The sequence below is a fragment of the Sceloporus occidentalis genome, unplaced genomic scaffold (assembly GCF_023333645.1).
Source record: "Sceloporus occidentalis isolate IW3139 unplaced genomic scaffold, rSceOcc1.0.p SCAF_5, whole genome shotgun sequence".
NCBI classification, from domain to species: Eukaryota; Metazoa; Chordata; class Lepidosauria; order Squamata; family Phrynosomatidae; genus Sceloporus; species Sceloporus occidentalis.
The window spans coordinates 150,852,777-150,877,000 of record NW_028316985.1 but is presented as its reverse complement, the minus strand read 5'-3'; the positions used below and the strand labels follow the sequence as shown (position 1 = coordinate 150,877,000).

The 24,224-nt window shown below is 39.2% G+C and overlaps 1 long non-coding RNA gene across 1 annotated transcript; it reads left to right on the top strand.

Moving 5' to 3' along the window:
- Nucleotides 1-14,756: 14,756 nt before the first annotated feature.
- LOC149312974 (uncharacterized) lies at nucleotides 14,757-21,409 on the top strand. The gene is made up of 3 exons (XR_016281446.1): nucleotides 14,757-14,834; nucleotides 14,998-15,130; nucleotides 21,257-21,409. It is a non-coding gene; the product is annotated as an uncharacterized LOC149312974 (long non-coding RNA).
- Nucleotides 21,410-24,224: the final 2,815 nt, after the last annotated feature.

Sequence of the window (24,224 nt, the reverse complement as noted above, 5' to 3'; positions counted from 1 at the left end):
TATGGACAGTGACATTCTTTTTGATCCAGAAATATTTCTGCTGGGTGACCTGAACAGTCCCTTGAATTTAAATGAAGCACAGAAGAAATTCCTATTAAGATCAAATGTGATTGCTATAGGAATGAGGATACAGAAAGGAAAATTTGCACTGGTATTAAATATGGCTCATTGGAGTAAATGACCACCAGACATATTTATAGATAATTACCTTTTGCAGAGCAAAGACGTTGAAGAATTATGGCTTCTGTGGTGTGTGTGTGTGTGTGTGTGTGTGTGTGTGTGTGTGTGTGTGTGAGAGAGAGAGAGAGAGAGAGAGAGAGAGAGAGAGACAGCACATGATATAATAACATATACAACCATAAAATCAAAATATTTTTTTATCTAACACACAAATAGCACACACAGGGACAGTTAGTCTTTGAGACTAACTGAGAGAAAGAAGTTTGCAGCATAAGCTTTCCTAGACTGAGTCTACTTCATCAGATGTATCTGTCTACAAAACCTTATGCTTCAAATGTCTTTGGGTTAGTCTCAAAGGTGTTACAATATACCTTTGTGTTCCGATTCAGATAACATGGCTGTATCTTTGAATAAAATAGAATGAAAATGACAGTAGTCTACAATATATGCTTCTCTCCTTCAGGACATAGATTCCCAGCTGCTTAAGAAGAAATCTTAAATTGAGGTGATTAGTTTCCTGAAAATGCCAGATTGTAAACTGTCTGTATAAACCACTATAAGAGATTCTTCTGGTACACATTGCAACTGTAGTGATTCCTTATAACAGTATGAAGGGCCAAGGGTGACTGAAAGTCAAATTTCAAACTATGATTGAACTTCATTAGAGACTGAAATCTTCCAGAGGTGTTCTGAGGTGGATTCACAGCCTTGTTGACCCCAAGAGCTGCATCTGAGTTCTATCCAACTCTGGGTTAGACAGCCCCTTCCTATGAACAAAGACACACCTTTTCCTCACACAAACAGAGACACACAGACATTCCCCCTTTGCCTTACTTCTCTTCTGCTCAGACTGGATGATTTCCCCAGTGCTGCTATTAAGCCCTTAATAAGAAAACCTGTTTTTCTTAATATTAGAAAAGAATATTTTAATCAGGATTTTTTAAAGGGGAAAGTATTAAATCATCCTCGTGATTTTCCTTCATTGAGCAGGGAAGACAGACACCCACCAGCAATGAAAGGGGGCTGCTCTAGTTTGCCTTACTTAGCTCATGGTTTCTCTACAAAGAATTAGGTTTGTGAGAAAGAAAGCACAGAAGGACAACTGCTCTTTTGAGTTTATTTCTCAAGTATCTTATTCTTAAAGGAGAAACCACAAAATATGACAGGCTAGATTGGAACAATATTTGTTACAAATGCAAGGGGAAGCCAGGGAGGTAGTGGCAGAATTCAAGGGACAGCATCTAGTGAGAGAGACCTTCAAAAGCTGGTGCCAACATGCTGAAGGTTGCAACTTGCTCACATATGAACTAAGGCAGTGGTACCCAATATTTGGTCCTCTATTTGATCAGATCCCAGAAGCCCGAGTCAACTTGGTCAGGAATTATGGGAGCTGAAGCCCAAAATATTTGGTGGGCCAAAGGTTGGGAACCACTGAACTAAGGGGAAAATCCCATATTGTACTCTGTAAGGCAAACATTTTGCTTAATGTTATGATCTGCTGAGTACTTAACAAATCCTTTCCTGCCATGTTGTTGTTGTTATTTATATTCCTCTTTTCCCCCTCAAATTTGAAACTCAAAGCAGCTTACAGTTCAAAAGACTACAATTAAAAACAATTTAAATGACACCGTCCCACAGGGGAAGCAAAAGCTGGAGATGTACTGAACCAATGGACATAACTGAATTTAAAGATAAAGATAATTGATATAGACATCTGCTTTTAAAAGGTCATATCATATCAAATGACGAAACAAATTTTAAAAGTGACAAATACCGGGATGTTCTCTCCACCCTCCATTTGGAATAGTGATGTATTCACTGAAGCTTAGGGTCAAGACTATCCCAAGCCCTGAGATTTCAAGGTCAAAACCTGAAACTTAAGGATGGTCTCTTGTCAAAGGACACTGCTGATGTTAAGTGTGAGATATTAAACATCAAACACAGCTGCAGAGAGTATGCCATTCAAATAAACAACTTCATAACTAATAAATGAGAACACACACACTTCAAGAAAGTGATCTCACCTTGCGATTCCTAAAAATAATAATTGTAATCTGCTCTGATAGCCTTTAGGGATGAAGGGCAGGATATAAATACCATAAATAAAACAAATAATAAATAATGATCAGAGAAGGCAGCTCCGGCTTCTGAGATCTGGCAAGACTTCTGAGGCGTGAATCAAAAGAAGGTGCTAGATTTCCTAGACTGAAAACTGGAGGGAGTTCCTGCATTTTTCAGGTTGTGTGGAAGAGAGAATTTCAGCAGTGTAGTTTGTAATCCAGTCAGGTGACAAACAATACCTGTTGAAACAACACCTCTTCTATACAACCATTGAAGGAACAGGGGCCCTCTCCAGTTTTCACTCTGAAAACACAGGCTAATGGACATTTTTGAAGGGATAATAATGATCTGCATGCCTACCACATAATGTTGTAAATTAGTTTTGTTAATGAATGTGCATACACTTGGACAAGTACATTTCATAGCAACAAAGTCAGAAAAGCTAAAGCATAGAATGAAATCAGGCTTGCTGGAGAGGTTAAAAACAATAAAAAGGGCTTTTTGGGATATGTCCGCAGCAAAAGGAAGAAGAAGGAAATGGTAGGGCCACTACATGGAGAAGATGGCAAAATGCTAACAGGGGACAGAGAAAAGGCAGAATTACTCAATACCTTCTTTGCCTCAGTGTTCTCAAAAAAGGAAAAGGGTACTCAACCTGAGGATAATGGAGCAGAGGACAGAATAGGGGAATTTCAGCACAGTATAAGTAAAGAAATAGTACAGGAATATCTTGTTAACATAAATAAATTTAAGTCTCCAGGACCAGATGAACTACATCCAAGGATATTAAAAGAGCTGGCAAATGTAATATCGGAGCTGTTGGCAATAACATTTGAGAACTCCTGGAGAACAGGAGAAGTCCCAGAAGACTGGAGGAGGGCAAACGTTGTCCCCATCTTCAAAAAGAGAAAAAAAGAGGATCCCAGCAATTATCATCCAATTAGTCTGACATCAATACCAGGAAAGATTCTAGAGCAGATCATTAAACAGAGAGTCTGTGAACATCTAGGTGCATTACAAACTGCCTGAAAGCAGAGGTCTGCCGGCGCCGCCAGTTGCTCCGTGCGGCTCCCTCGCAGAGCAAAAAGAAGCCCGAAAATGGAGCTTCTTTCTGCACCCCAGAAGTGGCGCCGTGAGTGCCCAATGGCACACTCGCGATGTTACTTCTACAGTGCAATGTGCAGACGCTATGCGTCCGCTACATCAAAATGCCGGCGCCTGTGTGGAATGGGCGCCACCATTTTGTACGTATCCAGTACTTACTAGGGTTAGGGGCGTGTGTAAAGTACGCCGTTTCCTAACTCTAGTACGTCCTGGAGACATACTTTACACCCGTCTGGATCGGGCCTTAGAAAGCAATTCCATAATCACAAAAAGTCAACATGGGTTTCAGAGAAATAAGTCATGCCAGACAAATCTGATCTCTTTCTTTGATAAAATTACCAGCTTGGTAGATGAAGGGAATGCTGTGGATATAGTATATCTTGATTTCAGTAAGGCCTTTGACAAGGTTTCCCATGACATTTTTGCAAACAAGCTTGTAAAATGTGGGCCAGACAAGGTAACTGTTACATGGATTTGTAATTGGTTGACTGGCCAAACCCAAAGGGTGTTCAGCAATGGCTCCTTTTCATCCTGGAGAGAAGTGACCAGTGGGGTCCCACAGGGCTCTGTCCTGGGGCCAGTGTTATTCAACATCTTTATCAATGACTTGGATGACAGAATTGGGAGCATACTCATCAAAATTGAGATGACACTAAACTAGGAGGAATAGCTAATACTCCAGAGGACAGGATCAAAATTCACAATGACCTGAATAGACTAGAAAGCTGGGCCAAAGCTAACAAAATGAAGTTCAACTCAGAGAAATGTAAGGTACTGTACTTCGGGTGGAAAAATAAAATGCACTTCCAACTCTACGATTCTATGATTCTATGATTGGGGACACCTGGCTGAGTGAAACTATATGTGAAAGGGATCTAGGAGTCCAAGTGCACCACAAGTTGAACATGAGTCAACAGTGTGATGCGGCAGCTAAAAAGGCCAATGCGATTTTAGGCTGCATCGATAGAAGTATAGCATCTAGATCAAGAGAAGTAATAGTGCCATTATATTCTGCTTTTCTCAGGCCCCACCTGGAATATTGTGTCCAGTTCTGGGCACCACAATTCAAAAAGGACATTGAGAAACTGGAGAGTGTCCAAAGGTGGGGGGCGACTAAAATGGTGAAAGGTCTGGAAACCATGTCCTATGAGGAATGACTTAGGGAGCTAGGGATGTTTAACCTGGAGAAAAGAAGGTTAAGAGGTGATATGATAGTCCTGTTTAAATATTTGAAGGGATGTCATATTGATGAGGGAGCAAGCTTGTTTTCTGCTGCTCCAGAGAACAGGCCTCAGAACAATGGATGCAAGCTATAGGAAATGGGATTCCACCTCAACATTAGGAGGAGCTTTCTGACAGTAAGGGCTGTTCAACAGTGGAACACACTCCCTCGGAATGTAGTGGAGTCTCCTTCTTTGGAGGTCTTTAAGCACAGGCTGGATAGGCTTCTGTCGGGGATGCTTTGACTGAGACTTCCTGCATAGCAGGAAGTTGGACTGGATGGCCCTTGTGGTCTCTTCCAACTCTACGATTCTATGATTCTATGAAAGTAATCACATCATTACATCAAGCTATATGCCACATTTAGTTTCAGGGCCAGAACAGACCAGCAAAATATGCAGGTTTCCTGGTGCCTTGAGGATGTGACGTACGCATGATGCATACCCCCAAGCCTGCAGGAAGCCACTATGAAGCCGCCTGCTGTTTACATGGCAGAAGCTTTTGGGCACTCTGTCAGTGCTCCGGCAATGTTTAGATGTTACACACCGTAGCAGTGCTGAAAAGCCACAGCAGAAAAAAGAACACCCTTTTTCTGGTTCAAAAAAGAGCGGCATTTTGCCACTTATTTTTGTGCTGGAAAAAATCTGGATTGGGGCCATGGAGCAAGGTTGCTATGGCCCCGATCCAGCTCTCAAAGGGGTGGTGTCACACTACCCCTGTGGGCCAGTCTATTTCAGCCCTCAGTCTAATATGTTCTGGTAAAACAGCACATTTTTCTCTCAAAGATTACTTTCCATTTAAATATGATTTGGGAATATATACATATATGCAAGCACAGGCTTGGACAGTTGTTCATTTCTGACTATCTATAATTAGAAAAGTTTCAGAACAGATTGGCCATAACATGTGGCTTTCCAGATGTTGTTGGACTGCAGCCCTCAGCATTTCACATCATTGGCTATGGTGGCAAGGGCAGCTGGGACACACAGTCCACACATGGAGGGCTGCATATTCCTATGCATTCTGGGGACTCATTCTGTTGAATTTTACATTTAAAAAACAAATACATGTGATCTATACTTTATGGGGCAAACACAGAAACAAAATGTATTTGCAATTGATAATCTATATCTTTCCAGGGTTATGAACTGATAAAAAAGAGTCATTTTATGATTGTGCACATTTTAAAATGTGCAAAAAAAAGACTACATATATTCCTAAAATGTTTACACACAAACACACAAACAGAGAGAGAGATGCTTTAGTCAATATGGGCAGGTGTTCATTTATGGGAGTATATTTTTATTTAAAAATGTACACACACTTCTCTCTCTCTCTCTCTCTCTCTCTCTCTCTCTCTCTCTCTCACACACACACACACACACACACACACACACACGCACACAGTTTTTTGCATATGGATCTGAAAAATGTGTCCATCATCAAGCATATAAGATGAAATTCAGTATTTAGATTATTTCTTCTACTGAAAATGACTAATAACTTTTAAGAACAATGATATCAGAATAAAGTGGCCACCAGAGGTCACTAGAGAATGAGACAATATATCAAAAACCTGAAAGAATATATATCAATATATCAAAAAGCCAGTTATAAAATTGTTTAATATTTAGGCTCAACAGTTGAAATAGTCTTAAGCCTGGTGCAAATTTTTTAAACACACAAGCATCTAAAAATTCCTTCATTTCAAAACGAATCCATATATAAGTATGAAGAAGAAGCAATGACCTTTTTCCTTAAAAACAATGACAACACAGATATGGCTTATTAAACCTAGTTATCCTGAATTGTAATGGGACCAAACTTTAACTGCAATCTATATTATGGCCCGGTACGGACAGGCCATTTGTGCTGATATTAGGGCTTGATAGGATGCAGCATCCATATGCGCTGAGCCCTAATATCGGTGACATTAAATTCAAATGGCTCTGGGCGGAAGTCATCATAGGGCTGTGTTGCAGCACTTATGATGCCTCAAAAAAGGAGCTACCTAGGTTGTAATAAAAATACATTTATATTGGGGCTCTTGGGGACTGTACTGACTTATCCTTTAGATAGCTCTCCAGAGAGAAACTCCAATGTATCTCTCAATTAACAGGAGCATTTTAGTTTAAATGGTCAAGTATCACTTGTGTTGACTTGCTGAGCATCATCTTTTGCAGGCACTAAACAAAGACAGATTCCTGTGGACAAACTAGCATGTAATCAAGTAATTAAATACAACATCCTATTGAATATGAACAAGTAACAGTTACACAAAATGTCATCTTGTTTAGACTAATCCCCCTCCCCCATTTTACATTAATTTATGTGTATACTACCTTATTTGTATAGGGTATTTTCTTGCTTTTCTTTCTAATTTGAAGTACTTGGATTCTGGTGAAATTTCAGAAGCTTCACCTAGGAAAAGTACAATGTAACTGAGTGATTTTTGTCCAATAACATTGCTTTTCTAGGCACATTTCATGTTCATCTAATTTCAACACATCTTGTACATATCTAATGTGTGAAACACATAATTCAGTATGTCACTGATATTGAAACACTGTGCCTCCTGTATAATACCATGTGACTGTAGAGTGAGATGCAATGAAAATATATATATATTGAGTGGGAATTGTTTTAGGCCAAAGTGGACTGTAAATGTTTCTGGACATTGTCACAGCCAGATGTTACATACATATCTGCTGTGCCATTAAATTTTAATGGCACAACAGTAACAGCAAAATAAAGCATTTTATCTTAAAATAAGGCACGTCTTCCTCATATTTCCTCTTCAGTGTTGTAGACGTGACTCGACTGACTTGGACTCTTCATACTCAAATTGCTTCAGTGATTCAACTTGAACTCCATAGCAAATAATGCACTTTCTTAACTCGTGACTTGTATATATTTAGCAACCAACTTGTAGGCCTTAATTCAGTAACATAACATATCCAGAAATGTTACAGAACTCAAAATGGAGGGGAACAACAAACAAATGAATTAGGCAATGAGCTTGAGAAAGAAGGATCCTTCTAAAGTTTTATTACTGAGCAATAGGCAAGACTCACTTTCAGATTGCAGGGCTGATGCCTGACACATTTGCTGTTCCCCTCTGAGAAACACACTCCATCCTCTTGGAGATGATTCTTGTCTGTTGCTCAAAATGATTAGAACCATGGACTTTGTTCCCAGTGGTGGCATTGGCTATCAGGATAGAAACACAGCTTTCTGCATGTTGCTTCCTTTAGCAGCCACAGCTTTCAGAAAACAAAGCCATCCCTCCTAGCGCTTACATGGCCAACACAATCTACCCCATCCAGAATATGTATGATATGCAGCCACCTCATAGGCTTTACAGCACAATCTTGTGGGGGGGAAATAGTTTTTCTAAAATGTAATATTGATAAATTTGATAAACACCACAGCTTTGATTAAATAAATCCTTGTTCAACTTGCCTAAAATAATTTAATTTTTAACCTAACTTTGGGGCTAAACAGACTACCCCAAAAGGGTTAATTGGGGCTGTCCCAGATCTGCTTGCCCTGGAGCCACAGCAAACAAATGCACATAGCCCCAATCCACCTTGCCACCATGGTCCCGAACAGTGCTCTGACAAGAAGCTTTTTTTTTTTACTGCTCCTTTTTAGAATAGTTTTTCTGGGTTGGCGTGGTTTCTAGGCATCTTCCAAATGGCTTCAAGGCATGTGTCATGTGATCACCATGCCCCCGAGCTGCTTAAAAGTGGGCTTATTGTGCCCACCTGTTTTGCCTCTTTGTGCTTTGTGCTTCTAGGTTTTTTAAAAAATTATTGAATTATTAACATTATTATTGAAAATGATGTTAAATTATAATTGAAAAATTATTGAAACTTTCAAATCATTGAAACTTCACTCCAACACACATCTCCTTCTCCTCCACCTCCTTCTCCTTTTTCTGTTAAGGTCAGTTCCCAGATTTAATACTTGGCTTTATAATTGATTTGAGACTTTACTTGAGACTTTGAGTAAAAACTTGAATACATCACTGACCATCTTGAAATTACTTCCACTGCAGCAAATTCATTGGGGATGAGGTGAGGTACAGCACTCAGTCTCCTGAAAAAGTTGTCAATATGTGTTTCAGGTAGTCATTGATTGCTTTGGATATGAATGCAAGTGCCCAAGAACCATGCCTAAGTAAAATGTACAACACTTTTTATTTCTCTGATATACATAATACTGGAATATCACTTACAGATATATACATCTAAGTGGGGGAAAAGACACTACTTTGGATGTTACCTAGAATCCCTTGAAGACACAGCAGGAAGAACACAGTTTGATGGCCTCCATAGATAAAGACCAAATTTTATGGTGTTTGGGTGGAAAGCTTTAGCTTGTGAGGGGGCAGAGCCAGAGGTAGCCAAACTATGGGGCTCAACAGACCACCCCGAAAGAGTGGGCTGGAGATGCCTCTTTTTGCCCCTGAGTGATACCAGAGCAGCTACACTGCATGGCTTCCCTCCACCCCCAAAAGAGCCCGCTAACATATGTGGTGGACAACATGAGTGCACCATTGGCACACTGTCACATGTTGATGATGCAAGCATGGTGCTGCGATGTGCTTATGCTGTGCCATGCTTGCATGATCATGGAGGCCCACATGTGGACGGGGTTTCACCATGATGGTGTTGCTGCCGCGTGGTGGGGCTCAAGACCATGCAGTTGCTCTGCACTCCCAAGCCCTAAAATCGGCCCCAGACGGCCAAAAAGCACTTTTTGGCAGTGTGTACCGAGCCTTTACTTTAAAGATTTCTTCTTTCATGTTGAAGTTGTCTAGGTGTTTGTGGATTCCAATGGCTTCCCTGTGCATTCTGACCTGACAGTTGTTGGCATAGTCCAGAATTTTAGTGTTTTATGCCTGGGATGGTTTATAATGTGTTCATAGATCATTTTCGCCCAGTGTTTTTATTGTGCTTCTTTTTTGTCCTGGGTGATAATTGGTGTTCTTGGGTAGATATCTGTCCATGCGTATAGGTTTTCTGTATACTGTGTGGCCCAAATGTTACTTCAATTTGCAGATAACCAGGATATCCAAAAATTGCAATGTTCCTTCTTTTTCTTTTTCCATTGTGAATTGGATGTTTGGGTGGATATTGTTCAGATGGTTCAGAACATGGTCAGATCTTATTTTCCGTGGCTTCAAATGGTGAAAAGGATCTGTGAATCCCACTTCTTGGAAGATGAACTGAAGCACCTACAGTGGGCTCTAAAGCCAAATGGTTACTCCAGATCAGACATCAGAAGGGCTGCCAGACCCAGAAAAACCATTGGAGTGAAGACAAACAATCATCCAAAGGGAAGGTATTTTTACCATACATCAAAGGAGTCACAGACACAATAGGGAAACTGATGAGGAAACACAATCTGCAAATGATCTACAAATTGATCAAGAAAATCCATAAATGCGGCAATCAGTGAAGAACAGGACAGACTATGCAGCTGTAGACAAATCTATATAGGGACTACCAAACACAGTGTTTAAACATGAACCAAGGAACATGAGACACACTGCAGACTGAGTCAGCCAGAAAAATCAGTAGTAGCAGAATACATTATAAACCGTCTTAGGCATAACATGCTATTTGAAAACACTGAAATTCTAGACCATGCCAACAACTATAATGTCAGAATGCACAGGGAAGCCATTGAAATGCACAAACTCCTAGACAACTTCAATAGGAAAGAATAAACCCTTAAAGTAAACAAAGTTTGGCTACTAGTCCTGAAAAACACCAAAATCAAGACCCAGCACATGCAAATGAAAATCACTCACAGGGTCAGTGGTTTTCCCAGCAGACAAGGGACCACTAATTAAACAGACACCCTGGGGCCTTGTCATTGCCTCAGATGTTGCTGTCAAATAACCACAGTACAACATGTTGGAAGTAAGGCCACAACTTTATTTGCAAACAATTGGTAGGGTTGGCACAAAGCATAAGGTCAGGATCTGTGCAATCAAACCACCCGATGTAGTCTGATTATCCAAACCGGGCACCCACCCGGTGCTTGGGATGACCTAGGGGCTAAGGAACACAACTTGACCGCAAACCTTGTCTTGCGTTCACCAATTCACAAAGCCCCTTGTCACCGGGAGGCGCTCCTGCGTTCTGGCTCCTGCAATGGCCAAACGCCTGCCCTATTCGCCCCCGGGTACCTATTGACTCCCAAACCAGAGCTCCATAGCCCTGGAACCACAACGTGCAGATCCTGGCCTATGCTGCCACCAAGTTGTGACTAAAAACCACCTAACAACAGTGGTGGGCAGGCGGGAGAAGCACCAAGATTTGCTCCCTTCCACAGCTTGGCTCCGCTCTGCTTGAAGCCAAGCAACCGACTGAGGGAAAGGTTGCTACATCCTGTGTCGCTCATGGCACACTCACAGTTGGAGTGGCTAGAGGCTGCTCCAAGCCTCCCGCCTACTTGAGGCAAATGTCTCACAAAACTACAGTTCCCAGAATTCCCTAGCATTGAGCCACGGCAGTTAAAGCAGTCTCAAGAAGTGTGTTGTCAAAAATAAAATTTTAAAATGCTAGCTCCATTTCTCCAGTTTTAGAGAAGTATTTCATCATTGATCCACTTTTCACCGAAGAAAGATAAAGCCACAGTCATAAAGTTTCATATTAATTTGGTTAATAACTCTTATGCCATTAGTATCAATTTGTAGGACAGGCCCATTTCAGTTCTGTACAAAGCTATCATTCATGGCTAAAAGCCATTTGAAATAATTTATAGTTAGTTAAAGAAATAGAAAAGACATTACATCTTTGAACATTAATTTTACATGTTTTGACTTTTTATGACTTATACCTCATGCATGTTTTATAACAAACATTTTAAAAATAATCTCTTGCCAAATATCTCCTGCTGATGTACAAAGTGACATAGCTTTTATGATTTCTTTTTATAACTTCATAGAAACTGAAACAAAGTTTCAAACAGGAGACTCAATCAGTGCAAATTGCTTTGATTAGCCAGCCATCTACTTATATTTCTGCCCTGCCTCAATGAGAGTGCAATTGAGACTTTAAATTTATGACTACATGTTTAGATTTGTACCAATTTCAATTCTGAAATAGACATGCAGAAAGGCAGTTATCTGAAGACTTATCACAGGAATACACTTGACATGAAATGTGATTTTGAACAGGCACAGAGATACAAGGTCAAGATCCAACAAGGTACTTCACTATCCAATAGCAAAACTACAGCTTTGTTCTGTTCTTTTCTCTCCTACTGATGCTCCCTGTGGAACAAAATATATGCTGCAGATAACTTCCCAGTCTTCCAGGGAGGGGCTTTACAATGCACCTGGACTTGTGTGGGGGATATGCAGTTACTGATAAAAACAACAAGATCCATGAGCCTCCTGGGCCTAGACTGTTTGGTTAGTTATTAGTTTCAAGGGAATGGAGTACTATATGGAGTCCACCCAATCTATTGATTTCTGCCAGTTTATACTATAAAATTTAATATTGTGTCTCTTACACACCTCGAAGCTTCTTGTCTCTTCCCAATTCAAACATTCTCCTGACTTTAAAATGGAGGAGGGGGGATCAATGGAAAAGCATTGTATTTCGGAGTTTTGCTTGCAGGAGTCTTGTAGTGCGATGTTAGAAGTGGGTGTGTCCATTCTTTTCAGATTTGGCAGATGTGTTTCCATAATGCTGCAATTCTCATGAGCCTCTTCTCTGTTTATGATAAGTTATGGTAGTCCTCTGTTTTGCTTCTTGGGAAATTCTTTCTGGAATTTCAACATGAAATTGGTTATTGAAACTTGGGTGGCAAGCAAAACCACTATTTTGAGAAATCTACTATGATTGTTTAATGAGTTGCATCAGGCTGCCTAGAAAGCCCTCATTTATACTTGAAAGTGAGTACCATATTTAAAAAGGCACAAATGTTAAGGCACCCAGCATGATGTTTCAATGAACTATGGCTGCCATGGTCTCTCTCTCTCACACACATATCATATATGTTGTCATTAATTATCATATATGTTAAACAGCCAGGACAAAATTAATATAAATAAACTGTATAAATGTAGCAAATAAGTAAATAAATAAAATTCATAGTACTACACTTGACATACCCACATGATTGCTTTTTATTGCCTCATATTACTGTATTTACACTGTTCAAACTGCCTTCATTTCATTTTGATAATTGTTATCTTTAATTCATTCTTCTCTTCAGCTAGTTTTATTTTAGCTGATTTTCTAGCCTGCTATAGTAATTCATTCCATTCTCTATTTGCATAACCCTGAACTTTGGCAATATACATATTCATGACAATACAATCTATATTCTCTTTATGGTTAGCTGTCAAGCTGTATGTATTTCTGCTTGTGCAGGGGAGAAAAGAATGTCATTCTGTCAAGATCCATTATGCATCTTTTAATGATTGTGGCACATTCTGGTAATACATTTTTTCTATCATATATACAGGTTCATATGATGTTAAACTCATTTATTTCAATTTTCAGGAGTACATGTGAGGATTTCTCACCCTGGGTGTCAAATAAGGTCACTTCAGATTTTGATTCAGATGACTTCCCCAAACCACCCCACAAATCACCAAGGTTATATAGGTAATACCTTAACATGCCATTTTGCTGCTGTCAAGGCTCTCGTAGTGGAAGAATGAGCAACAATGACAGCAGTAAGAGCAGCAGAAACTATAGCAGCAACAACAATCTCTTTTTGGTCAGGTCATCAGAACAGCTTGCCACATAGCTCATTGAGATTCCATACATATAAGAGCATCACTAGCAGTAATTTAAGAAATACCATTAATTCAAGTTATTATTATAGAGTTAATCAAGTACTTATATTTTCAAACGGAGAACTCTTTATCTTAGAATGCATTATTGGAACCTGAGATATTTTGGGGGGCCTGGCACTAGTCAGCAGCAAATGGCTTATTTATGGCTACTCATAAACAAACTCCATGGGCAAAAATAAAGAACACATTTTGTTTGTATGTCTTCTTAGTGTTAGTCCAACCCAGTACCTATTCTTCAAACAAAACAAAACCTGGGTCTTCACTGTAATTTTTAATAAATTCCAGACAATAAATAAAGAATTTAACATTGACAAGTAGTCAAATTGTTATTATATCTTCCTCCTTCTCTCCTCTTCCTTCTGAAGAACTTACAGATTGTGCTGCTTTTAACTGATAAGTCAGGCCTCCTATAACTGCAGGAACTATCTTTCCCTCATGGAGAAATGATAAGGAATAGTGTTATTGGAATCAAAAAGGAGGCGGGAAGAAGAGAGAAAAAAATACTAAAGGTGATGGGCACCTTGGCTTACAGTTCATAGAAGCCGAAAATGGATTAGAGGATTCTGGAGTCCTTTGCTTTTAGACCAACCAGAGAGTTGATCTGAATATCCTTGCATCTGGGGGGGGGGGGGGGGAGGCAACATGTAGCTGATCTGAATGTCCTTGCATCTTGGGGGGGGGGGGCAACATGTAAAGCACTAGGTGTTTCGTGGGCAGAGTTTCCTTGGCTTTGCTGACACCTTATCAAAGGCACATCCACCCCTCCCTCTCTCCAAAGTGAGAAATCTAACATGTGAGATAAGTAGTACAAATGTCCATGATGCAAGGAGGAAGGAGTTGAGTACTGAGCTCTTTTTTCAGTCTCAGAGGGGAAGGCTCAGTTTAGTAAATGTTTAAGTATTTACTAAAAAGTTTATTGAATAGTTTTGACAATATAATGCTTGAACTTTTGAGAAGTGACCTTTTAAAATAAATCAGAGCCAAAAGCAATATGTTGCAAGTTTTTGACTATATTTACAAAACAAACTGACTGCTTTCTTTGCCATTGCAGCAAGAACATGTGCTTCCTTTAGAAATAAACACCTTGCCTTTTGTTTCTTTCATGAGACATGACAACAGAGTGTCTTTCCCCCTCAGTATCGTACATGAAGATCATGGCTGATATCTGTCACTTGGATGGGATGAGAATCAATTTATAACATATGAAAAAGTATAAAAATCTAATCATATAACAGCTGCTTCCTACGCTACATCTATTTCTGAGGATACAAAGAGGACTCGTTTTCACAGGCTGTCAGTTCACTGCCTCACGTATTAAAAAGAATACAATCGAGGAGAAATGTGACATTAGGAGTAGGCTCAAAAATGAAGGAATCACACAGGACAGACTCATCTGTGAGAAATTTTTCTTCCATTTCCCTGGCCACAGCACTGCTGAGTATGTTTTGTCCTATGTGAATCATGAATTGTCTAACAAAATACTTTCTTTCCTACCTTCCAGCCACAAAGGACAAGGCTCAATTTACTGGAGACACTTAAATTGTGATTACAAATGTGCTGACATTCTAAGAACCTTGCTTCGTGTTCTGTTTTATGCTCAGCTCTCCTGAGGTTTCTCCAAATTGCAACAGGACACCATGTCAGATGAGCTCTGGATCCAAGAAGGTATTTTACGATCCAACAAGATATCATTTCAAGATGAATGTCCTTCTCCAATATGATGTACACTGTAAGGTAAAGCCTTGAATTTTTTATTTTATTTTATTTTAATATTTTTATGGCATATGTCACCTGAGATATCACCTCTGATGTAAAACCTAAGCCTAAAAATAATCTAAATCTACCAAATACCAGCTATGTAGAAATATGTATTACTATATTTATAATGATATATCATATGTATATATTTATTGACATTATTTGCTGATTTACTACATTTCTATATAATCCAATAATCAAAGCACTGTGAACTGTTCACAAATTAATGCTAACATTATAAATGCTTCTCTTTTTCTCACTGTTTTTAATTTTATTTGTTTTAACGTTTGTGATATGTCTTGGATTTCCCATAATTGGGAAAGTTAAAAGACAGGATATAAATATAATAGTAAAACTACTACTGCTACTGTTACTACACAAATAAATAAATAAATAATACACAAATACACAAAAGACAGTGTAAATGTTCTCCTGCGTGGCAGGGGGTTGGATTGGAAAGCCCTTATGGTCTCTTCCAACTCTACGATTATATGAGTCTATGAAATCAAAAGAGCTATAGAAATAAAAACCCAAAACTTGTCTACATGCATGCACTTCTGCGATATATGACTTCCTCAGTATGATTTACAAACAAAAATATATTTTAATCTAGCCTTTAAAACAATGTATCAGAATACTTAAAACACCTTTTAAAAGCAGTTTGAAGTATGACCTGAGTAACAATGTTTTGTGGGCTACTCAAATTTCCCTTGAGACAAAATTCTGCAGCTGAGGTGCTGCCATCAGAAGAAACCTGTTTCCTGTCACTGCCACCAAAAACATCTTACTTGGCTGCGAAACACAAAACAGAATTTCCAATGATGACAACTATAGGGGCAGAGAAAGTCCTTCAAATAATCTGGCACCAAACTGTTCACCATTTTATAGATAATAACCAACACTTCGAAGAATTTGTACCCAGAAACAAACATGAAGCCACTGCAGATGGAACAGGATTGGTGCAACTGCCAAGTAGATGTCCCAAGAAATCTTTCTGGACATTGCAATTTTCACATCATCCTTTTATGGTAGTCTTCAAAGGCAACCTCATGTGCAAAGTATTAGAGTAATCAAACCAATATTCTTAAGTATGCACAAATATGACTAGATTCACTTTCTCTTATCTTCCTTCTTACTGTACTTCTGTCTTTCTGGCAAGTGGATAGCCTTCATAACTGGACAAATTTCTCACCGTAACTTCCAGGATCATTTTTTTCCACCTTCTCCTAAGTCTTCAGACAACTAGACATTGGGAAAAGTACCTATAAAGTCATTATCTTCCTTTAGACTAGATTGCTAATAACCTGGAAACACAGTAAGCTTTAACTAAAGAGGCAATTTATCAGAGGCTATGGTTAATCTGACATGTTGTAAGTCTTGTATTAGAGACCCAACTTCATTTGACCCTGTACTCTAAATTTGTTCAAACCTTTTTATTGTATTTTCTGTGGAAAGCATTGTTTGACTTCTGGTTTCTGGTAAATTGTGGCTTCATTGGATACACCTAATTTGCTATTTATTTGCAGTCTTTTAATTAAATGCACCTGTGAATAGGCAAAGCTCATCTCTCATTACATGTCATTGCCCACTGGGAGAAAATTTAACTTCATTTTGGCAGCCCTCTTCTATAAAGCCATTTGCAAAATCTCACTCACCTAGATGAGTTGCCCTATTTTGACTTTTTAATCAGTCAGGATGTACATAGCAATATCGAGCATTCAACTTCTAGGCAACTTGTCCGTATATTCAGTCTCAGCAAAATGAAAACTATCCAGCCAAAGAGGGCACACAGAAAGCTTAGACATTACCATAGATCCCACTTTGAACAACAGAATGAATAAAAGCAATCTTACCAGAAAAGAAACTGCAGTCTGCTGGTGAATAGGGGCACAAACTTTGGAAATAGTTTCCTTCAGCTAGTATTATCAGCTAGTTCCTTTCTTAAACTGTCTGAATACAGACACTATTATCTTAAGCCTTCTCATTTCTACCTTTTATATGTTTGCTCTCCATTTCTTGGCTGCCTTACTTATGAACATGTGTTTATTCATGATGAACATGTGATCCTGTCAATTGAATTAGTTTGACTAGCATTTTAGGAATATTTTCTTCCTGCATTTCTGGGACAAGCAACTGGGGATATTGCTCCTTGCTCTGTGATTCCACACTCTCTTGACTATTTGTTTACTTACAGTGGGCTCTTCTTATCCATGGGCTTGCCATTCATGGATTTGAGCTTCTGCAGACTGCAAGCCCTCTTGTTTTAAATGGGTGTGTTTTAATGCGGCCATAGAAAAAAATAGTACTTGAGGTACTGTATTTTTTGTTAAGAAGGGATGACTGTATTATTAAATACATCAGAGGTTACCGTTCTATGGCCTTGAGGCCACATTCAGTGTATAGCATGATCTCATAGAGCTCTCAGCCTAAATTCAAATGCTTTATGCAAGTAATGTATTTGGATCTCTACAACCTATTTCTTCCCCAGGACTCAATGGTAAGGGGAAGGAGAATGAAAGAATTATAAGGTAGCAGAGAGAAAAGGGGGTAGAGATCAGCTATTTTTGGTTCTGACCCTCCCTACCACCAGGATACTGCTTTTCGTAAACTGCCAAAAGGGAAAGTGGCACTTAACACAAAGGAAGAAAAAAAGATTGCCCACATCAGGTATAAATAAACAAATGACTTCTATATATACTTCATCTATATTACTTTGACTGATAGAGTGAAGGATACCTTAAAAACACACTGCTACACTAAAACTTTGCATAGTGGTCTCCCAAAATTTGATTTGTTTCCATGTCTGAAAGAACCACTTTAGCTTTCCGGAGAGCTGTGCTGGCTAAATCTGAAAATCCCTCTGGATGATATTCTTGACCCTAATCATTGTAATGACAAACATGTAACAAAATTTGTCTAATACTGATGCTGTGTGTTTGTATCAAACTATCAATTACTCTTGTAGTTATTCAGTCTTCCTGTGAAATTCCCTAACCAAGTGGAAATCAAGAGGTGGAATTCACAAGCACTCCAAATACTCAAGGTGGCTATTATTGACCAATTATATACCTTAACCAGCAGTAGAGGAAGAAAATACAGTAAGGCCCATTCCCTGAAAAATTAGGAGGCATTTCAGTGATTTTTCCAAGTGGGACAATTTTGAGGAGTAAATAAAATGTACTGCATACCCTTAAGCCTGGCGTCCACTTCAAATTTCCCAGAGTGGCCATTCTGAAGGACATTTCCTATTGACTGTATTGGTCACTATTTCCTTTCAAATGCTTTTCAAATAGAGAATTCAGGAAATCAAAATGAAAACTGACAGCCCAATGGAACTTTGAAGGAGTCCCAGTATATCATTTCTAATGCATTTAGTCGCTGAAAATAAGAAAAGAGGCAATTGTTGTCACCTTTTATTCACTGAACCCTACTTCAAATTAATGTAGATAAAAATTCTCCATTTTTGGAATGCAGGTCAATTACTGTATTAAGAATTATAATATAAAATGGTTGCATAAGAGCAAGATAATGTTCTATGCCCTCATGGTAAGATGTAGTTCTTGTGTAAGGAATGTGTCACCCCCCCTCCCCCCCCAAAAAAAAAGAAAAAGAAAAAGAAAAAGAAAGCTTAGGAATTGGTCTGTCTGAGCTTTGACCTTCATATCCAGATGAGCACTGCTTCACACAGGTTTTATTTTCAGAGACCATGTATTTCATTCAGGATAAAATTGGTCTTTTTCTGAGGTTACTGTTAATGGAAAATACTATATTAGTTGCCCTCATTCTATGATTATTACCTAAATGATATAGCCTGTGTAGCCATCCTGCCTATTTCTTTATTATATTTCTTTTACTTTCTTCTAAAAGTATCCTCTGGTAGTTAAAATGGCATTCAATTGGATGTTCCTGTAGTGTAAAATTTGCTCGTCTGAGAAAGTACCTTAGTGTTGCATGACATAGGTCCTAATTTTGAATTTAGGAATGAGTGGGTTTCCCCATTCCCTTCTCCTTTTCTTTTTCCTTTTAGTATAACCTTTTGCTAACTGCCCAGTGTGTGAATTTAAGTTAGAGCCATTATTTTAAAAAATATATGATTCCCTGTTGGACTGACACAGCTTTTTGATTGCTCACTGAGCCCAGTTAACTTGACATAAGATCTACATTAAGTGGTTGTGAAAAGCAGAAATATGTGCGGACAGCAGAATACACGTAAAATAAGCATGACACTCAATGTACTATTTGTTAGTGATGTCTTGTGATTCAGTGGCAATGCTGGACTATGTGATTTTTATTAAACTGTATGCTAAAGGGCAATTTAACAGAACAGACAAAATGCAAACATTGATTAGACAATTTTTGAAATTATGAGGGCATACAGCATAATCCAGAAAGTCCTATCCATCTAGATGAGCCAAGACAAAATTCTAGAGTATGCAAATCATTCAGTGCTCATGAGAAGTGTCTTATATGTACTGATATTTGTGTGTAGAGCTCCTCTACATAAGAAAGACTCTTGAATGGTCTCAGCAGAAAGTAGCCCTACTACACCCATAGGTTTGTGGCTATATGCAGTCTCTGCACATGGCAGTCTAATTTGTTACTGGGGTGGGGAGGTGAAGGGAGGCCTATTTGGAAATAAAATAATAGAGGATCCAAAGAAACAGTGTGGTACAGCTAGAATCTACAACCCTTCCGTACATATTGGCAGGAGCCAATGTTTTACATATAGTACTCATGGACCTTCATCTCTGCAGGTCAATCCACCTTTTTGTATATAATTTCTGCACATGTAATGAATGTTTTTGTGTTATTTTCAACAATATTCATATCTCCGAGTCCACTTTTTTGTCTTTGTGTAACTGCAATATTGAAATAGTGTGTCTCATGATTAGTAACTTATGTCTCCTCCAGAGGGGCATGGTATGTCTTGGGACTTTCCCCAAAAAATAAACTAAAACAAAATGGGGGAGGATTTCCAACTGGTGTCAGATATTACCAACAGATAGTCCAGGACAACAGAAATGTTGTTTACATATTTTTAAACAAACAACCACCCAAAAATGACAGTGCCAAAGGTTGTCACCTCTAATAACTACACCAACCTGTTCTAATCTAGTGCCCTGTAAATCTGCCAACTGCAGCTCTCAAAGGAGAGTTATAGTACAGTTGGCACAACAGGAAGGCTGGAATAGCAACCCAATGTATACTGGTCCAAATCACACAAAACTTCAGAGGCTGAATCCAAACAGTTTTTTGTATTTTTATTAAGGAAATAATTGACAAACACACACACACAACATATACATTCGATCCCACACAGAACTAAGAAGCAAAGGTGGGAGAAGTGGAATAGTGAAAGCCTTGCTAACAGTGATATGTTACCAACCATGGAATATAGTTCAAATCAATGGGAGTCCAGAATGGAGAAGGCTAAACAGCCACCATGGTAAGTGGTGTGGCAGGTGTATTAAGGAGATTAGTGTAATCAAACCGACAGCATCTCTGTATGTTTCTAAACTATACCCGGGAAATGCTGTTTTACCACTAATATTTATATCCAAAACCTTTTCTTAGGGTCAGAAATTAAGGAATGAAAGGATCAGATTCTTGCTAAATGGTTTCCCAGGAGGAAAAGAATGGTCAAGAGCTGCAGTAAATGTGTAAGTGATTTGTGTGAATACCTCAGTCAAAAGGATTCGCATTCCTTGCCAGAATGTCCCTGTCCAGTGTATGCACAGGACCTATTGTTGCCCTCAAAAGACAAAAGGATTATGCTGGTGTTTCAAGAAATCCCATCATGGTGGGTGCCTTCCTTGCTCCCTTGCTGGCACAAACCAGTTTTCCAAGTGTCAAGTGGTCATGCTTCTGCAGTAGGGTCATACCTAGGTCCCTCAACCCTGTGTCCCGTTTACAGTTGGCTCTCCTTATCCATGGATTTTTTATGCAAGGATTCAAGCATCCACGGCTTTAAAATACTGTACTCAAAATAAATATAAATTCTAAATGACAAACCTTGATTTTCCATTTTATATAAGGGACATCATTTTGCTATGCCATTATATTTAATGGGATTTGAGCATCCACAAATTTTGTTATCCACAGGGGATCCTGGAACCAAACCTCAGCATATAACAAGGACTTGCACATGCACAGGAGTGTTCAACTGCATGATCGCACACCTATGAAACAAAATGACAACCAACTAGCAGGTCACCAACAATACAATGTATTTAATAACAACATTAACAAACTGGACAGTCCAATAAGAGACCATTGGGGAAGGGGGGGAAGAAAGCATGTACAGGGGGGCCTCCATAATGTTGTGCCATTGTGTCAACAGGTGCACTGATGTACCATACGGGTGGTCAGTAGTTTGTGTTGCCAAGTGACCAGTCACATGGCTGCTTGCACAGTACGTCAAATGGCCTGGCTGGTGGGTGGAATAAGGATGGTGGCCGCTGGTGGTGTGTCTAAGCACTCGTGCACATGCATTTGGGGTGGAACAGAAAACAACAATAATGGTGTGATACAGCTTGTACCTGTGAATCCCCCATTTTGGCAGGTCCATCCCTGCAGAAGAAGGATGGTGGTGTGGATTGCCTGTCAGTGTTTGGCCAATTGGGAGAGCTGATGATGCAGTCAGCAGATTCTCCCTGCAAATAGGGAAACTCCAAAGGTAAGCAAGTTTTTGCCTTCTGTCTGCTCAGCATATCAGTGAGTGACTTGTGGTCCATGTATGTTTTCTCTGCCTAATCTCCAGTGTTATAAAATCATTGTAAGGAATACATTATGTTGTTGCTTGTTGAGAAAAGTTATGCATGGTTTATTGATTTCTAAAGCAGAAACCATAGTTATTTGAAAAATTTGAAGGATCCCACTTTACTTAAGATCATCAACTCCTCTTTAGGAAAGAAGCAACCGTGCAAGAACTGGGTTCAGCTATATTTTATATGGACACTAAGGTTACACATATAACATGATACAAAGTTGTGTGATGTGTTTCAATATGTTTACTTACTGAATTGTTATTCTCTCTGGATATGCATTTATCTGACTTCTTAAAATTACAATATTGGGGAGAATTGGCAAAATCTGTCATCTTTGCAGGTTTTGTGAAACTTTTAAAACTATATCATTAACAATGACCAACAAGAAATATAGCAAGACAGATCACATTTGAAGCTCTCACTCACACCATGAGGTAGACTTATTGCTAACTCTGCATTCATTATTCATGCAAATTAATATCTTGATTGTGCTATGCTAGAATCCCATTATGTGCAGCAGGCCTGCTTACACTGCTCCTAGTAAATGATACTTTACTGTGGTTTGCCACCAAGATGCTTGTAAATATTTATTACCTCTTTGTACTTGACCAGTTCAATGGTGAGTTCAGCAGGATATTTTTTTTTCTCCAGGTTTTTCTCCATTCCACAGCACATATACTGATTATTGAGTACTAGAAAATATAAGGTCCTCTCTCTGCGGATTGCATTTAAGTTTGCAACCATAAACATAATTAAGGCAATGTGTCATGTGTCATGTAAGTTCTGCTTTGAAGCATGAACAGCAAAAGAGGCATTCTAAAAATGAAGCTGCAATATAATTTTAGAGCTACACATATTACCACCCTCAGTGTTTTATAAAATTTATTTCTGAAGGAGTGAGGGCTGAGAAGGAATGAATCCTGGACCAGTCCACACAGCCAAGCATTAAATTATGTGATTAGTCCTAATTTGTTAGTTTGAATAAGGAAGACAGACCAGAGGCTGCTCGGAGAATGAAGTGGCAGTGAGAATTCCTTTCTCTCAATCCCCCGCTCTCATCTGTGAAAAGGGGAATATCTGTTGGCTCTAACCCATAATCTCAGCAGCCATTTTGAATTGCTGCATTTTCAGCCTTATTAAGGATGCCTGTGGTTCTGTGAGAGGTGCCATACAACTTCAGGGCCCTCCAGCTCAACATACCAAATGTTAATGAGTCATTTGGGGATTATTTTTTATTGGTAAACCAGGTTTGGGCCGGACGGTATTTGGACGAGAGTCCACCAATAAACACAAGGGCAGCTGGTGTTTATCTCAGGCTAGAACAGTGACACAAGCACATACACTCATTAGTGTTGGGTAGGGAGGAGCGTTATACTATTTAAGTTTGTTCTGCTCAGTAAAGCCTTGGTTTTTGGATCCCTTCCTTATATTAGTAGCTATCATTTGTGCAGTGACAGGGAATTATTAATGGCTCCAAAGAAGGAAACAGGAGTTCATAAGGGCAAGGGCCCTGCCCCCAAAGCCCCCCTCTCAAGCAAGTTGAACCCAGGGTGGAGGATAGTGATGAAGAGATCCTTTGGGAACTAGTGCTATACAGATTGAAGCCTTTGGAAGCTGAGAGGGCTGGATATGTTCCACCTGCTCCTTCTGGACATAAGTCAGCTAGGATGTCTGAACAAAAGAGAATATTTAACAAAGTTTGCTCTCATCTTACTGCCCTAGAGCAGTTATGAGCCCAAGATGAGGGTTCACCACAGTCAATGTGTCAGGAGGCATCTAGGCTGGTGCTCCCAAAGGGTCAGTGAGGTGCAGTCTTTTCTGCCTTTTTATGACTTTCTTATGCCCTTTATGTCTTTTTTTTTTCACCTTGTCACTTTGTGACACTTTATGGTAGTTTTACTATCTTTTCTGGCTTTTTGAAGCTTTTTGTGATCTTAGGTCCTTTTACAACAAGTTTAGCCGCGTTTGATTGTTAGTCATTACCAAGTCCTCTCAACACAATGACTATTCATTCTTCCAAGGAAAAAAATTTGGGAGAAAATTAAAAGGTGAAATTTCCACAATTATTTCTTCAAACTTTCATCCTTTTTCTCTTTTTATTAAGATTTAGTGTCTGTGTCTTCCCCGCTGTTTTCATGAAAAAAACAACAACAATGGCTGCTATAGTGGGCAGCTCCAACTCAGTGATCTGGGTTGACTCACAAGCACTTGACTAGGTGAATTTCATTCTCCCACCTCCTCAAGACCCTCCACGAGTTGGTCAAGTTAGCCTCTCTTATTGGAGAGGCTATGGATGGGTTTTA